Source organism: Rhinoderma darwinii, unplaced genomic scaffold (genome assembly GCF_050947455.1).
Source record: "Rhinoderma darwinii isolate aRhiDar2 unplaced genomic scaffold, aRhiDar2.hap1 Scaffold_737, whole genome shotgun sequence".
Taxonomy (NCBI): Eukaryota; Metazoa; Chordata; class Amphibia; order Anura; family Rhinodermatidae; genus Rhinoderma; species Rhinoderma darwinii.
Genome location: NW_027464299.1, coordinates 250,149 through 264,848, shown reverse-complemented (window position 1 = coordinate 264,848; position 14,700 = coordinate 250,149). Strand labels below are relative to the sequence as shown.

The following is a 14,700-nucleotide window of genomic DNA, read 5'->3' as shown; positions in this document are numbered from 1 at the left end:
AGTTAAAGAGCTGCACCTGAGCCAGCCACTGATTGATTGATTGATTGATTGATTGATTGATTGATTGATTGATTGATTGATTGATTGATGCAGCACAACAGTCAAATAGTGGAGTGGAGTAGGGGAACAGCAAACAGCCAATAAAGCAGCCCGCCCGCTCGCCTGCCCGCCACAATGGACCTACCTGTGTACACTAGATGGATGTGATGGAATGTACTGTCGTCCCTACATTTCAAGAAGAAGTAAGAATTGCAGTTGCAACAAAGCCTTGCTTGCCTACAAAGAGAGCAGCAATTTGGATTTGTTACTATGTTACCTAGAAGAATAACAAACTGTGCAAGGATGGAGGTTGTAGGAGCAAGGAGAAGTTGTCTGTAAAGTTGGTGGATGCCTATTTTCCATTTTGCAGTCCCTTGTCTCCCTCTTGTGGCCTCCTGGAGGCAACTAGCTGTGCAAAAAAAAGACAGCCTGGCGGCCGGCTGTTGCAGTGTTGCCCTCTCAGGCAACACTGAGTGACTGACTGAGCCTCACCGTCTTATATAAAGTTCAGACGGAACTTTGCACGTGTCATAGTGGAGCCCTCAGGATTCCAGAGCCAGCTTTCTGACATCATAATGGGGCCTCAGAGATAAAAGCCTGGGCCCAGGCAGTGTTGGTCAGTGCTGCTCAGCAGGCAGCACTGGACTGGACTGGATTACAGCTGATACAAGGTGTGAAGGAACAAGGGGTGGCTGTGGGCATGCACTTGCTGCCGCTGCCAGTGTTTATCTGCATGGCAGCAGGGCATTTGGGCGTTGCCAGGAAGGCGTTTTTATGTAGATTCCTCCTCTTTCAGCACTGCATTGTGGTGCAAGCAAAAGAAGCAAATCCTGTCTGGCTTCCTCTCCGGCCTTTATTCACCTCCCGTGTAGCTGTGAGTGTGTGAGCCTGCAGGGCCCCATGGAATTGCCTAGAAGTAGGCTGAATCGCTGCAAGGGCTGAACAGCAGTATCGGGCAGGCTCGGGCAACGCGCGGCCCGTTCGGGTTATCGCTTCTCGGCCTTTTGGCTAAGATCAAGTGTAGTATCTGTTCTTATCAGTTTAATATCTGATACGTCCCCTATCTGGGGACCATATATTAAATGGATTTTTAGAACAGGGAGATGGAAATAGAGCTTGCTCTGTCCACTCCACGCATTGACCTGGTATTGCAGTATTTCCAGGACCGGTGCACCCTTTCCTTATGTGTTGACTAAAAGCAGATTCCAAAAGTGTTTTTTGTCTTTGCTATTGTTTCTGTCTTTCTGAAGGGATCTCCCCTTTTAATCCCATTATTTCAACACCTGTTGGACAATGCATGAGTGATAATGAGCTCATTGATTAAATGCAATTAATGAATAGATTGCCACCTCTTGTTGTGTGTCGTCTGTGTTTCTGTGTTTCCGGCATTTCACATTGGAACACCTCATTCACCTTCCTTGTCTTCTCTCCGCCCTCCCTTTTAGGTAAGTTAAAGAGCTGCACCTGAGCCAGCCACTGATCGATTGATTGATTGATTGATTGATTGATTGATTGATTGATTGATTGATTGATTGATTGATTGATGCAGCACAACAGTCAAATAGTGGAGTGGAGTAGGGGAACAGCAAACAGCCAATAAAGCAGCCCGCCCGCTCGCCTGCCCGCCACAATGGACCTACCTGTGTACACTAGATGGATGTGATGGAATGTACTGTCGTCCCTACATTTCAAGAAGAAGTAAGAATTGCAGTTGCAACAAAGCCTTGCTTGCCTACAAAGAGAGCAGCAATTTGGATTTGTTACTATGTTACCTAGAAGAATAACAAACTGTGCAAGGATGGAGGTTGTAGGAGCAAGGAGAAGTTGTCTGTAAAGTTGGTGGATGCCTATTTTCCATTTTGCAGTCCCTTGTCTCCCTCTTGTGGCCTCCTGGAGGCAACTAGCTGTGCAAAAAAAAGACAGCCTCGCGGCCGGCTGTTGCAGTGTTGCCCTCTCAGGCAACACTGAGTGACTGACTGAGCCTCACCGTCTTATATAAAGTTCAGACGGAACTTTGCACGTGTCATAGTGGAGCCCTCAGGATTCCAGAGCCAGCTTTCTGACATCATAATGGGGCCTCAGAGATAAAAGCCTGGGCCCAGGCAGTGTTGGTCAGTGCTGCTCAGCAGGCAGCACTGGACTGGACTGGATTACAGCTGATACAAGGTGTGAAGGAACAAGGGGTGGCTGTGGGCATGCACTTGCTGCCGCTGCCAGTGTTTATCTGCATGGCAGCAGGGCATTTGGGCGTTGCCAGGAAGGCGTTTTTATGTAGATTCCTCCTCTTTCAGCACTGCATTGTGGTGCAAGCAAAAGAAGCAAATCCTGTCTGGCTTCCTCTCCGGCCTTTATTCACCTCCCGTGTAGCTGTGAGTGTGTGAGCCTGCAGGGCCCCATGGAATTGCCTAGAAGTAGGCTGAATCGCTGCAAGGGCTGAACAGCAGTATCGGGCAGGCTCGGGCAACGCGCGGCCCGTTCGGGTTATCGCTTCTCGGCCTTTTGGCTAAGATCAAGTGTAGTATCTGTTCTTATCAGTTTAATATCTGATACGTCCCCTATCTGGGGACCATATATTAAATGGATTTTTAGAACAGGGAGATGGAAATAGAGCTTGCTCTGTCCACTCCACGCATTGACCTGGTATTGCAGTATTTCCAGGACCGGTGCACCCTTTCCTTATGTGTTGACTAAAAGCAGATTCGAAAAGTGTTTTTTGTCTTTGCTATTGTTTCTGTCTTTCTGAAGGGATCTCCCCTTTTAATCCCATTATTTCAACACCTGTTGGACAATGCATGAGTGATAATGAGCTCATTGATTAAATGCAATTAATGAATAGATTGCCACCTCTTGTTGTGTGTCGTCTGTGTTTCTGTGTTTCCGGCATTTCACATTGGAACACCTCATTCACCTTCCTTGTCTTCTCTCCGCCCTCCCTTTTAGGTAAGTTAAAGAGCTGCACCTGAGCCAGCCACTGATTGATTGATTGATTGATTGATTGATTGATTGATTGATTGATTGATTGATTGATTGATTGATGCAGCACAACAGTCAAATAGTGGAGTGGAGTAGGGGAACAGCAAACAGCCAATAAAGCAGCCCGCCCGCTCGCCTGCCCGCCACAATGGACCTACCTGTGTACACTAGATGGATGTGATGGAATGTACTGTCGTCCCTACATTTCAAGAAGAAGTAAGAATTGCAGTTGCAACAAAGCCTTGCTTGCCTACAAAGAGAGCAGCAATTTGGATTTGTTACTATGTTACCTAGAAGAATAACAAACTGTGCAAGGATGGAGGTTGTAGGAGCAAGGAGAAGTTGTCTGTAAAGTTGGTGGATGCCTATTTTCCATTTTGCAGTCCCTTGTCTCCCTCTTGTGGCCTCCTGGAGGCAACTAGCTGTGCAAAAAAAAGACAGCCTGGCGGCCGGCTGTTGCAGTGTTGCCCTCTCAGGCAACACTGAGTCACTGACTGAGCCTCACCGTCTTATATAAAGTTCAGACGGAACTTTGCACGTGTCATAGTGGAGCCCTCAGGATTCCAGAGCCAGCTTTCTGACATCATAATGGGGCCTCAGAGATAAAAGCCTGGGCCCAGGCAGTGTTGGTCAGTGCTGCTCAGCAGGCAGCACTGGACTGGACTGGATTACAGCTGATACAAGGTGTGAAGGAACAAGGGGTGGCTGTGGGCATGCACTTGCTGCCGCTGCCAGTGTTTATCTGCATGGCAGCAGGGCATTTGGGCGTTGCCAGGAAGGCGTTTTTATGTAGATTCCTCCTCTTTCAGCACTGCATTGTGGTGCAAGCAAAAGAAGCAAATCCTGTCTGGCTTCCTCTCCGGCCTTTATTCACCTCCCGTGTAGCTGTGAGTGTGTGAGCCTGCAGGGCCCCATGGAATTGCCTAGAAGTAGGCTGAATCGCTGGAAGGGCTGAACAGCAGTATCGGGCAGGCTCGGGCAACGCGCGGCCCGTTCGGGTTATCGCTTCTCGGCCTTTTGGCTAAGATCAAGTGTAGTATCTGTTCTTATCAGTTTAATATCTGATACGTCCCCTATCTGGGGACCATATATTAAATGGATTTTTAGAACAGGGAGATGGAAATAGAGCTTGCTCTGTCCACTCCACGCATTGACCTGGTATTGCAGTATTTCCAGGACCGGTGCACCCTTTCCTTATGTGTTGACTAAAAGCAGATTCCAAAAGTGTTTTTTGTCTTTGCTATTGTTTCTGTCTTTCTGAAGGGATCTCCCCTTTTAATCCCATTATTTCAACACCTGTTGGACAATGCATGAGTGATAATGAGCTCATTGATTAAATGCAATTAATGAATAGATTGCCACCTCTTGTTGTGTGTCGTCTGTGTTTCTGTGTTTCCGGCATTTCACATTGGAACACCTCATTCACCTTCCTTGTCTTCTCTCCGCCCTCCCTTTTAGGTAAGTTAAAGAGCTGCACCTGAGCCAGCCACTGATTGATTGATTGATTGATTGATTGATTGATTGATTGATTGATTGATTGATTGATTGATTGATTGATTGATGCAGCACAACAGTCAAATAGTGGAGTGGAGTAGGGGAACAGCAAACAGCCAATAAAGCAGCCCGCCCGCTCGCCTGCCCGCCACAATGGACCTACCTGTGTACACTAGATGGATGTGATGGAATGTACTGTCGTCCCTACATTTCAAGAAGAAGTAAGAATTGCAGTTGCAACAAAGCCTTGCTTGCCTACAAAGAGAGCAGCAATTTGGATTTGTTACTATGTTACCTAGAAGAATAACAAACTGTGCAAGGATGGAGGTTGTAGGAGCAAGGAGAAGTTGTCTGTAAAGTTGGTGGATGCCTATTTTCCATTTTGCAGTCCCTTGTCTCCCTCTTGTGGCCTCCTGGAGGCAACTAGCTGTGCAAAAAAAAGACAGCCTGGCGGCCGGCTGTTGCAGTGTTGCCCTCTCAGGCAACACTGAGTGACTGACTGAGCCTCACCGTCTTATATAAAGTTCAGACGGAACTTTGCACGTGTCATAGTGGAGCCCTCAGGATTCCAGAGCCAGCTTTCTGACATCATAATGGGGCCTCAGAGATAAAAGCCTGGGCCCAGGCAGTGTTGGTCAGTGCTGCTCAGCAGGCAGCACTGGACTGGACTGGATTACAGCTGATACAAGGTGTGAAGGAACAAGGGGTGGCTGTGGGCATGCACTTGCTGCCGCTGCCAGTGTTTATCTGCATGGCAGCAGGGAATTTGGGCGTTGCCAGGAAGGCGTTTTTATGTAGATTCCTCCTCTTTCAGCACTGCATTGTGGTGCAAGCAAAAGAAGCAAATCCTGTCTGGCTTCCTCTCCGGCCTTTATTCACCTCCCGTGTAGCTGTGAGTGTGTGAGCCTGCAGGGCCCCATGGAATTGCCTAGAAGTAGGCTGAATCGCTGCAAGGGCTGAACAGCAGTATCGGGCAGGCTCGGGCAACGCGCGGCCCGTTCGGGTTATCGCTTCTCGGCCTTTTGGCTAAGATCAAGTGTAGTATCTGTTCTTATCAGTTTAATATCTGATACGTCCCCTATCTGGGGACCATATATTAAATGGATTTTTAGAACAGGGAGATGGAAATAGAGCTTGCTCTGTCCACTCCACGCATTGACCTGGTATTGCAGTATTTCCAGGACCGGTGCACCCTTTCCTTATGTGTTGACTAAAAGCAGATTCCAAAAGTGTTTTTTGTCTTTGCTATTGTTTCTGTCTTTCTGAAGGGATCTCCCCTTTTAATCCCATTATTTCAACACCTGTTGGACAATGCATGAGTGATAATGAGCTCATTGATTAAATGCAATTAATGAATAGATTGCCACCTCTTGTTGTGTGTTGTCTGTGTTTCTGTGTTTCCGGCATTTCACATTGGAACACCTCATTCACCTTCCTTGTCTTCTCTCCGCCCTCCCTTTTAGGTAAGTTAAAGAGCTGCACCTGAGCCAGCCACTGATTGATTGATTGATTGATTGATTGATTGATTGATTGATTGATGCAGCACAACAGTCAAATAGTGGAGTGGAGTAGGGGAACAGCAAACAGCCAATAAAGCAGCCCGCCCGCTCGCCTGCCCGCCACAATGGACCTACCTGTGTACACTAGATGGATGTGATGGAATGTACTGTCGTCCCTACATTTCAAGAAGAAGTAAGAATTGCAGTTGCAACAAAGCCTTGCTTGCCTACAAAGAGAGCAGCAATTTGGATTTGTTACTATGTTACCTAGAAGAATAACAAACTGTGCAAGGATGGAGGTTGTAGGAGCAAGGAGAAGTTGTCTGTAAAGTTGGTGGATGCCTATTTTCCATTTTGCAGTCCCTTGTCTCCCTCTTGTGGCCTCCTGGAGGCAACTAGCTGTGCAAAAAAAAGACAGCCTGGCGGCCGGCTGTTGCAGTGTTGCCCTCTCAGGCAACACTGAGTGACTGACTGAGCCTCACCGTCTTATATAAAGTTCAGACGGAACTTTGCACGTGTCATAGTGGAGCCCTCAGGATTCCAGAGCCAGCTTTCTGACATCATAATGGGGCCTCAGAGATAAAAGCCTGGGCCCAGGCAGTGTTGGTCAGTGCTGCTCAGCAGGCAGCACTGGACTGGACTGGATTACAGCTGATACAAGGTGTGAAGGAACAAGGGGTGGCTGTGGGCATGCACTTGCTGCCGCTGCCAGTGTTTATCTGCATGGCAGCAGGGCATTTGGGCGTTGCCAGGAAGGCGTTTTTATGTAGATTCCTCCTCTTTCAGCACTGCATTGTGGTGCAAGCAAAAGAAGCAAATCCTGTCTGGCTTCCTCTCCGGCCTTTATTCACCTCCCGTGTAGCTGTGAGTGTGTGAGCCTGCAGGGCCCCATGGAATTGCCTAGAAGTAGGCTGAATCGCTGCAAGGGCTGAACAGCAGTATCGGGCAGGCTCGGGCAACGCGCGGCCCGTTCGGGTTATCGCTTCTCGGCCTTTTGGCTAAGATCAAGTGTAGTATCTGTTCTTATCAGTTTAATATCTGATACGTCCCCTATCTGGGGACCATATATTAAATGGATTTTTAGAACAGGGAGATGGAAATAGAGCTTGCTCTGTCCACTCCACGCATTGACCTGGTATTGCAGTATTTCCAGGACCGGTGCACCCTTTCCTTATGTGTTGACTAAAAGCAGATTCCAAAAGTGTTTTTTGTCTTTGCTATTGTTTCTGTCTTTCTGAAGGGATCTCCCCTTTTAATCCCATTATTTCAACACCTGTTGGACAATGCATGAGTGATAATGAGCTCATTGATTAAATGCAATTAATGAATAGATTGCCACCTCTTGTTGTGTGTCGTCTGTGTTTCTGTGTTTCCGGCATTTCACATTGGAACACCTCATTCACCTTCCTTGTCTTCTCTCCGCCCTCCCTTTTAGGTAAGTTAAAGAGCTGCACCTGAGCCAGCCACTGATTGATTGATTGATTGATTGATTGATTGATTGATTGATTGATTGATTGATTGATTGATTGATTGATTGATTGATTGATGCAGCACAACAGTCAAATAGTGGAGTGGAGTAGGGGAACAGCAAACAGCCAATAAAGCAGCCCGCCCGCTCGCCTGCCCGCCACAATGGACCTACCTGTGTACACTAGATGGATGTGATGGAATGTACTGTCGTCCCTACATTTCAAGAAGAAGTAAGAATTGCAGTTGCAACAAAGCCTTGCTTGCCTACAAAGAGAGCAGCAATTTGGATTTGTTACTATGTTACCTAGAAGAATAACAAACTGTGCAAGGATGGAGGTTGTAGGAGCAAGGAGAAGTTGTCTGTAAAGTTGGTGGATGCCTATTTTCCATTTTGCAGTCCCTTGTCTCCCTCTTGTGGCCTCCTGGAGGCAACTAGCTGTGCAAAAAAAAGACAGCCTGGCGGCCGGCTGTTGCAGTGTTGCCCTCTCAGGCAACACTGAGTGACTGACTGAGCCTCACCGTCTTATATAAAGTTCAGACGGAACTTTGCACGTGTCATAGTGGAGCCCTCAGGATTCCAGAGCCAGCTTTCTGACATCATAATGGGGCCTCAGAGATAAAAGCCTGGGCCCAGGCAGTGTTGGTCAGTGCTGCTCAGCAGGCAGCACTGGACTGGACTGGATTACAGCTGATACAAGGTGTGAAGGAACAAGGGGTGGCTGTGGGCATGCACTTGCTGCCGCTGCCAGTGTTTGTCTGCATGGCAGCAGGGCATTTGGGCGTTGCCAGGAAGGCGTTTTTATGTAGATTCCTCCTCTTTCAGCACTGCATTGTGGTGCAAGCAAAAGAAGCAAATCCTGTCTGGCTTCCTCTCCGGCCTTTATTCACCTCCCGTGTAGCTGTGAGTGTGTGAGCCTGCAGGGCCCCATGGAATTGCCTAGAAGTAGGCTGAATCGCTGCAAGGGCTGAACAGCAGTATCGGGCAGGCTCGGGCAACGCGCGGCCCGTTCGGGTTATCGCTTCTCGGCCTTTTGGCTAAGATCAAGTGTAGTATCTGTTCTTATCAGTTTAATATCTGATACGTCCCCTATCTGGGGACCATATATTAAATGGATTTTTAGAACAGGGAGATGGAAATAGAGCTTGCTCTGTCCACTCCACGCATTGACCTGGTATTGCAGTATTTCCAGGACCGGTGCACCCTTTCCTTATGTGTTGACTAAAAGCAGATTCCAAAAGTGTTTTTTGTCTTTGCTATTGTTTCTGTCTTTCTGAAGGGATCTCCCCTTTTAATCCCATTATTTCAACACCTGTTGGACAATGCATGAGTGATAATGAGCTCATTGATTAAATGCAATTAATGAATAGATTGCCACCTCTTGTTGTGTGTCGTCTGTGTTTCTGTGTTTCCGGCATTTCACATTGGAACACCTCATTCACCTTCCTTGTCTTCTCTCCGCCCTCCCTTTTAGGTAAGTTAAAGAGCTGCACCTGAGCCAGCCACTGATTGATTGATTGATTGATTGATTGATTGATTGATTGATTGATTGATTGATTGATTGATGCAGCACAACAGTCAAATAGTGGAGTGGAGTAGGGGAACAGCAAACAGCCAATAAAGCAGCCCGCCCGCTCGCCTGCCCGCCACAATGGACCTACCTGTGTACACTAGATGGATGTGATGGAATGTACTGTCGTCCCTACATTTCAAGAAGAAGTAAGAATTGCAGTTGCAACAAAGCCTTGCTTGCCTACAAAGAGAGCAGCAATTTGGATTTGTTACTATGTTACCTAGAAGAATAACAAACTGTGCAAGGATGGAGGTTGTAGGAGCAAGGAGAAGTTGTCTGTAAAGTTGGTGGATGCCTATTTTCCATTTTGCAGTCCCTTGTCTCCCTCTTGTGGCCTCCTGGAGGCAACTAGCTGTGCAAATAAAGACAGCCTGGCGGCCGGCTGTTGCAGTGTTGCCCTCTCAGGCAACACTGAGTGACTGACTGAGCCTCACCGTCTTATATAAAGTTCAGACGGAACTTTGCACGTGTCATAGTGGAGCCCTCAGGATTCCAGAGCCAGCTTTCTGACATCATAATGGGGCCTCAGAGATAAAAGCCTGGGCCCAGGCAGTGTTGGTCAGTGCTGCTCAGCAGGCAGCACTGGACTGGACTGGATTACAGCTGATACAAGGTGTGAAGGAACAAGGGGTGGCTGTGGGCATGCACTTGCTGCCGCTGCCAGTGTTTATCTGCATGGCAGCAGGGCATTTGGGCGTTGCCAGGAAGGCGTTTTTATGTAGATTCCTCCTCTTTCAGCACTGCATTGTGGTGCAAGCAAAAGAAGCAAATCCTGTCTGGCTTCCTCTCCGGCCTTTATTCACCTCCCGTGTAGCTGTGAGTGTGTGAGCCTGCAGGGCCCCATGGAATTGCCTAGAAGTAGGCTGAATCGCTGCAAGGGCTGAACAGCAGTATCGGGCAGGCTCGGGCAACGCGCGGCCCGTTCGGGTTATCGCTTCTCGGCCTTTTGGCTAAGATCAAGTGTAGTATCTGTTCTTATCAGTTTAATATCTGATACGTCCCCTATCTGGGGACCATATATTAAATGGATTTTTAGAACAGGGAGATGGAAATAGAGCTTGCTCTGTCCACTCCACGCATTGACCTGGTATTGCAGTATTTCCAGGACCGGTGCACCCTTTCCTTATGTGTTGACTAAAAGCAGATTCCAAAAGTGTTTTTTGTCTTTGCTATTGTTTCTGTCTTTCTGAAGGGATCTCCCCTTTTAATCCCATTATTTCAACACCTGTTGGACAATGCATGAGTGATAATGAGCTCATTGATTAAATGCAATTAATGAATAGATTGCCACCTCTTGTTGTGTGTCGTCTGTGTTTCTGTGTTTCCGGCATTTCACATTGGAACACCTCATTCACCTTCCTTGTCTTCTCTCCGCCCTCCCTTTTAGGTAAGTTAAAGAGCTGCACCTGAGCCAGCCACTGATTGATTGATTGCTTGATTGATTGATTGATTGATTGATTGATTGATTGATTGATTGATTGATGCAGCACAACAGTCAAATAGTGGAGTGGAGTAGGGGAACAGCAAACAGCCAATAAAGCAGCCCGCCCGCTCGCCTGCCCGCCACAATGGACCTACCTGTGTACACTAGATGGATGTGATGGAATGTACTGTCGTCCCTACATTTCAAGAAGAAGTAAGAATTGCAGTTGCAACAAAGCCTTGCTTGCCTACAAAGAGAGCAGCAATTTGGATTTGTTACTATGTTACCTAGAAGAATAACAAACTGTGCAAGGATGGAGGTTGTAGGAGCAAGGAGAAGTTGTCTGTAAAGTTGGTGGATGCCTATTTTCCATTTTGCAGTCCCTTGTCTCCCTCTTGTGGCCTCCTGGAGGCAACTAGCTGTGCAAAAAAAAGACAGCCTGGCGGCCGGCTGTTGCAGTGTTGCCCTCTCAGGCAACACTGAGTGACTGACTGAGCCTCACCGTCTTATATAAAGTTCAGACGGAACTTTGCACGTGTCATAGTGGAGCCCTCAGGATTCCAGAGCCAGCTTTCTGACATCATAATGGGGCCTCAGAGATAAAAGCCTGGGCCCAGGCAGTGTTGGTCAGTGCTGCTCAGCAGGCAGCACTGGACTGGACTGGATTACAGCTGATACAAGGTGTGAAGGAACAAGGGGTGGCTGTGGGCATGCACTTGCTGCCGCTGCCAGTGTTTATCTGCATGGCAGCAGGGCATTTGGGCGTTGCCAGGAAGGCGTTTTTATGTAGATTCCTCCTCTTTCAGCACTGCATTGTGGTGCAAGCAAAAGAAGCAAATCCTGTCTGGCTTCCTCTCCGGCCTTTATTCACCTCCCGTGTAGCTGTGAGTGTGTGAGCCTGCAGGGCCCCATGGAATTGCCTAGAAGTAGGCTGAATCGCTGCAAGGGCTGAACAGCAGTATCGGGCAGGCTCGGGCAACGCGCGGCCCGTTCGGGTTATCGCTTCTCGGCCTTTTGGCTAAGATCAAGTGTAGTATCTGTTCTTATCAGTTTAATATCTGATACGTCCCCTATCTGGGGACCATATATTAAATGGATTTTTAGAACAGGGAGATGGAAATAGAGCTTGCTCTGTCCACTCCACGCATTGACCTGGTATTGCAGTATTTCCAGGACCGGTGCACCCTTTCCTTATGTGTTGACTAAAAGCAGATTCCAAAAGTGTTTTTTGTCTTTGCTATTGTTTCTGTCTTTCTGAAGGGATCTCCCCTTTTAATCCCATTATTTCAACACCTGTTGGACAATGCATGAGTGATAATGAGCTCATTGATTAAATGCAATTAATGAATAGATTGCCACCTCTTGTTGTGTGTCGTCTGTGTTTCTGTGTTTCCGGCATTTCACATTGGAACACCTCATTCACCTTCCTTGTCTTCTCTCCGCCCTCCCTTTTAGGTAAGTTAAAGAGCTGCACCTGAGCCAGCCACTGATTGATTGATTGATTGATTGATTGATTGATTGATTGATTGATTGATTGATTGATTGATTGATTGATTGATTGATGCAGCACAACAGTCAAATAGTGGAGTGGAGTAGGGGAACAGCAAACAGCCAATAAAGCAGCCCGCCCGCTCGCCTGCCCGCCACAATGGACCTACCTGTGTACACTAGATGGATGTGATGGAATGTACTGTCGTCCCTACATTTCAAGAAGAAGTAAGAATTGCAGTTGCAACAAAGCCTTGCTTGCCTACAAAGAGAGCAGCAATTTGGATTTGTTACTATGTTACCTAGAAGAATAACAAACTGTGCAAGGATGGAGGTTGTAGGAGCAAGGAGAAGTTGTCTGTAAAGTTGGTGGATGCCTATTTTCCATTTTGCAGTCCCTTGTCTCCCTCTTGTGGCCTCCTGGAGGCAACTAGCTGTGCAAAAAAAAGACAGCCTGGCGGCCGGCTGTTGCAGTGTTGCCCTCTCAGGCAACACTGAGTGACTGACTGAGCCTCACCGTCTTATATAAAGTTCAGACGGAACTTTGCACGTGTCATAGTGGAGCCCTCAGGATTCCAGAGCCAGCTTTCTGACATCATAATGGGGCCTCAGAGATAAAAGCCTGGGCCCAGGCAGTGTTGGTCAGTGCTGCTCAGCAGGCAGCACTGGACTGGACTGGATTACAGCTGATACAAGGTGTGAAGGAACAAGGGGTGGCTGTGGGCATGCACTTGCTGCCGCTGCCAGTGTTTATCTGCATGGCAGCAGGGCATTTGGGCGTTGCCAGGAAGGCGTTTTTATGTAGATTCCTCCTCTTTCAGCACTGCATTGTGGTGCAAGCAAAAGAAGCAAATCCTGTCTGGCTTCCTCTCCGGCCTTTATTCACCTCCCGTGTAGCTGTGAGTGTGTGAGCCTGCAGGGCCCCATGGAATTGCCTAGAAGTAGGCTGAATCGCTGGAAGGGCTGAACAGCAGTATCGGGCAGGCTCGGGCAACGCGCGGCCCGTTCGGGTTATCGCTTCTCGGCCTTTTGGCTAAGATCAAGTGTAGTATCTGTTCTTATCAGTTTAATATCTGATACGTCCCCTATCTGGGGACCATATATTAAATGGATTTTTAGAACAGGGAGATGGAAATAGAGCTTGCTCTGTCCACTCCACGCATTGACCTGGTATTGCAGTATTTCCAGGACCGGTGCACCCTTTCCTTATGTGTTGACTAAAAGCAGATTCCAAAAGTGTTTTTTGTCTTTGCTATTGTTTCTGTCTTTCTGAAGGGATCTCCCCTTTTAATCCCATTATTTCAACACCTGTTGGACAATGCATGAGTGATAATGAGCTCATTGATTAAATGCAATTAATGAATAGATTGCCACCTCTTGTTGTGTGTCGTCTGTGTTTCTGTGTTTCCGGCATTTCACATTGGAACACCTCATTCACCTTCCTTGTCTTCTCTCCGCCCTCCCTTTTAGGTAAGTTAAAGAGCTGCACCTGAGCCAGCCACTGATTGATTGATTGCTTGATTGATTGATTGATTGATTGATTGATTGATTGATTGATTGATTGATTGATTGATGCAGCACAACAGTCAAATAGTGGAGTGGAGTAGGGGAACAGCAAACAGCCAATAAAGCAGCCCGCCCGCTCGCCTGCCCGCCACAATGGACCTACCTGTGTACACTAGATGGATGTGATGGAATGTACTGTTGTCCCTACATTTCAAGAAGAAGTAAGAATTGCAGTTGCAACAAAGCCTTGCTTGCCTACAAAGAGAGCAGCAATTTGGATTTGTTACTATGTTACCTAGAAGAATAACAAACTGTGCAAGGATGGAGGTTGTAGGAGCAAGGAGAAGTTGTCTGTAAAGTTGGTGGATGCCTATTTTCCATTTTGCAGTCCCTTGTCTCCCTCTTGTGGCCTCCTGGAGGCAACTAGCTGTGCAAAAAAAAGACAGCCTGGCGGCCGGCTGTTGCAGTGTTGCCCTCTCAGGCAACACTGAGTGACTGACTGAGCCTCACCGTCTTATATAAAGTTCAGACGGAACTTTGCACGTGTCATAGTGGAGCCCTCAGGATTCCAGAGCCAGCTTTCTGACATCATAATGGGGCCTCAGAGATAAAAGCCTGGGCCCAGGCAGTGTTGGTCAGTGCTGCTCAGCAGGCAGCACTGGACTGGACTGGATTACAGCTGATACAAGGTGTGAAGGAACAAGGGGTGGCTGTGGGCATGCACTTGCTGCCGCTGCCAGTGTTTATCTGCATGGCAGCAGGGCATTTGGGCGTTGCCAGGAAGGCGTTTTTATGTAGATTCCTCCTCTTTCAGCACTGCATTGTGGTGCAAGCAAAAGAAGCAAATCCTGTCTGGCTTCCTCTCCGGCCTTTATTCACCTCCCGTGTAGCTGTGAGTGTGTGAGCCTGCAGGGCCCCATGGAATTGCCTAGAAGTAGGCTGAATCGCTGCAAGGGCTGAACAGCAGTATCGGGCAGGCTCGGGCAACGCGCGGCCCGTTCGGGTTATCGCTTCTCGGCCTTTTGGCTAAGATCAAGTGTAGTATCTGTTCTTATCAGTTTAATATCTGATACGTCCCCTATCTGGGGACCATATATTAAATGGATTTTTAGAACAGGGAGATGGAAATAGAGCTTGCTCTGTCCACTCCACGCATTGACCTGGTATTGCAGTATTTCCAGGACCGGTGCACCCTTTCCTTATGTGTTGACTAAAAGCAGATTCCAAAAGTGTTTTT

The 14,700-nt window shown here is 47.7% G+C and overlaps 10 non-coding genes across 10 annotated transcripts; all 10 read left to right on the top strand.

Annotated features, from left to right (window-relative positions):
• Positions 1-1,027: 1,027 nt before the first annotated feature.
• LOC142729884 (U2 spliceosomal RNA) lies at positions 1,028-1,218 on the top strand. Its single transcript, XR_012878573.1, has one exon. It is a non-coding gene; the product is annotated as a U2 spliceosomal RNA (small nuclear RNA).
• Positions 1,219-2,522: 1,304 nt separating this feature from the next.
• Positions 2,523-2,713, top strand: LOC142729883 (U2 spliceosomal RNA). Its single transcript, XR_012878572.1, has one exon. It is a non-coding gene; the product is annotated as a U2 spliceosomal RNA (small nuclear RNA).
• A 1,300-nt stretch (positions 2,714-4,013) lies between these two features.
• LOC142729882 (U2 spliceosomal RNA) lies at positions 4,014-4,204 on the top strand. The gene has a single exon (XR_012878571.1). It is a non-coding gene; the product is annotated as a U2 spliceosomal RNA (small nuclear RNA).
• Positions 4,205-5,512: 1,308 nt separating this feature from the next.
• Positions 5,513-5,703, top strand: LOC142729881 (U2 spliceosomal RNA). Its single transcript, XR_012878570.1, has one exon. It is a non-coding gene; the product is annotated as a U2 spliceosomal RNA (small nuclear RNA).
• Positions 5,704-6,983: 1,280 nt separating this feature from the next.
• LOC142729880 (U2 spliceosomal RNA) lies at positions 6,984-7,174 on the top strand. Its single transcript, XR_012878569.1, has one exon. It is a non-coding gene; the product is annotated as a U2 spliceosomal RNA (small nuclear RNA).
• Positions 7,175-8,490: 1,316 nt separating this feature from the next.
• LOC142729878 (U2 spliceosomal RNA) lies at positions 8,491-8,681 on the top strand. Its single transcript, XR_012878567.1, has one exon. It is a non-coding gene; the product is annotated as a U2 spliceosomal RNA (small nuclear RNA).
• Positions 8,682-9,976: 1,295 nt separating this feature from the next.
• Positions 9,977-10,167, top strand: LOC142729877 (U2 spliceosomal RNA). Its single transcript, XR_012878566.1, has one exon. It is a non-coding gene; the product is annotated as a U2 spliceosomal RNA (small nuclear RNA).
• Positions 10,168-11,467: 1,300 nt separating this feature from the next.
• Positions 11,468-11,658, top strand: LOC142729876 (U2 spliceosomal RNA). The gene has a single exon (XR_012878565.1). It is a non-coding gene; the product is annotated as a U2 spliceosomal RNA (small nuclear RNA).
• A 1,312-nt stretch (positions 11,659-12,970) lies between these two features.
• On the top strand, positions 12,971-13,161 carry LOC142729875 (U2 spliceosomal RNA). Its single transcript, XR_012878564.1, has one exon. It is a non-coding gene; the product is annotated as a U2 spliceosomal RNA (small nuclear RNA).
• Positions 13,162-14,469: 1,308 nt separating this feature from the next.
• LOC142729873 (U2 spliceosomal RNA) lies at positions 14,470-14,660 on the top strand. Its single transcript, XR_012878563.1, has one exon. It is a non-coding gene; the product is annotated as a U2 spliceosomal RNA (small nuclear RNA).
• Positions 14,661-14,700: the final 40 nt, after the last annotated feature.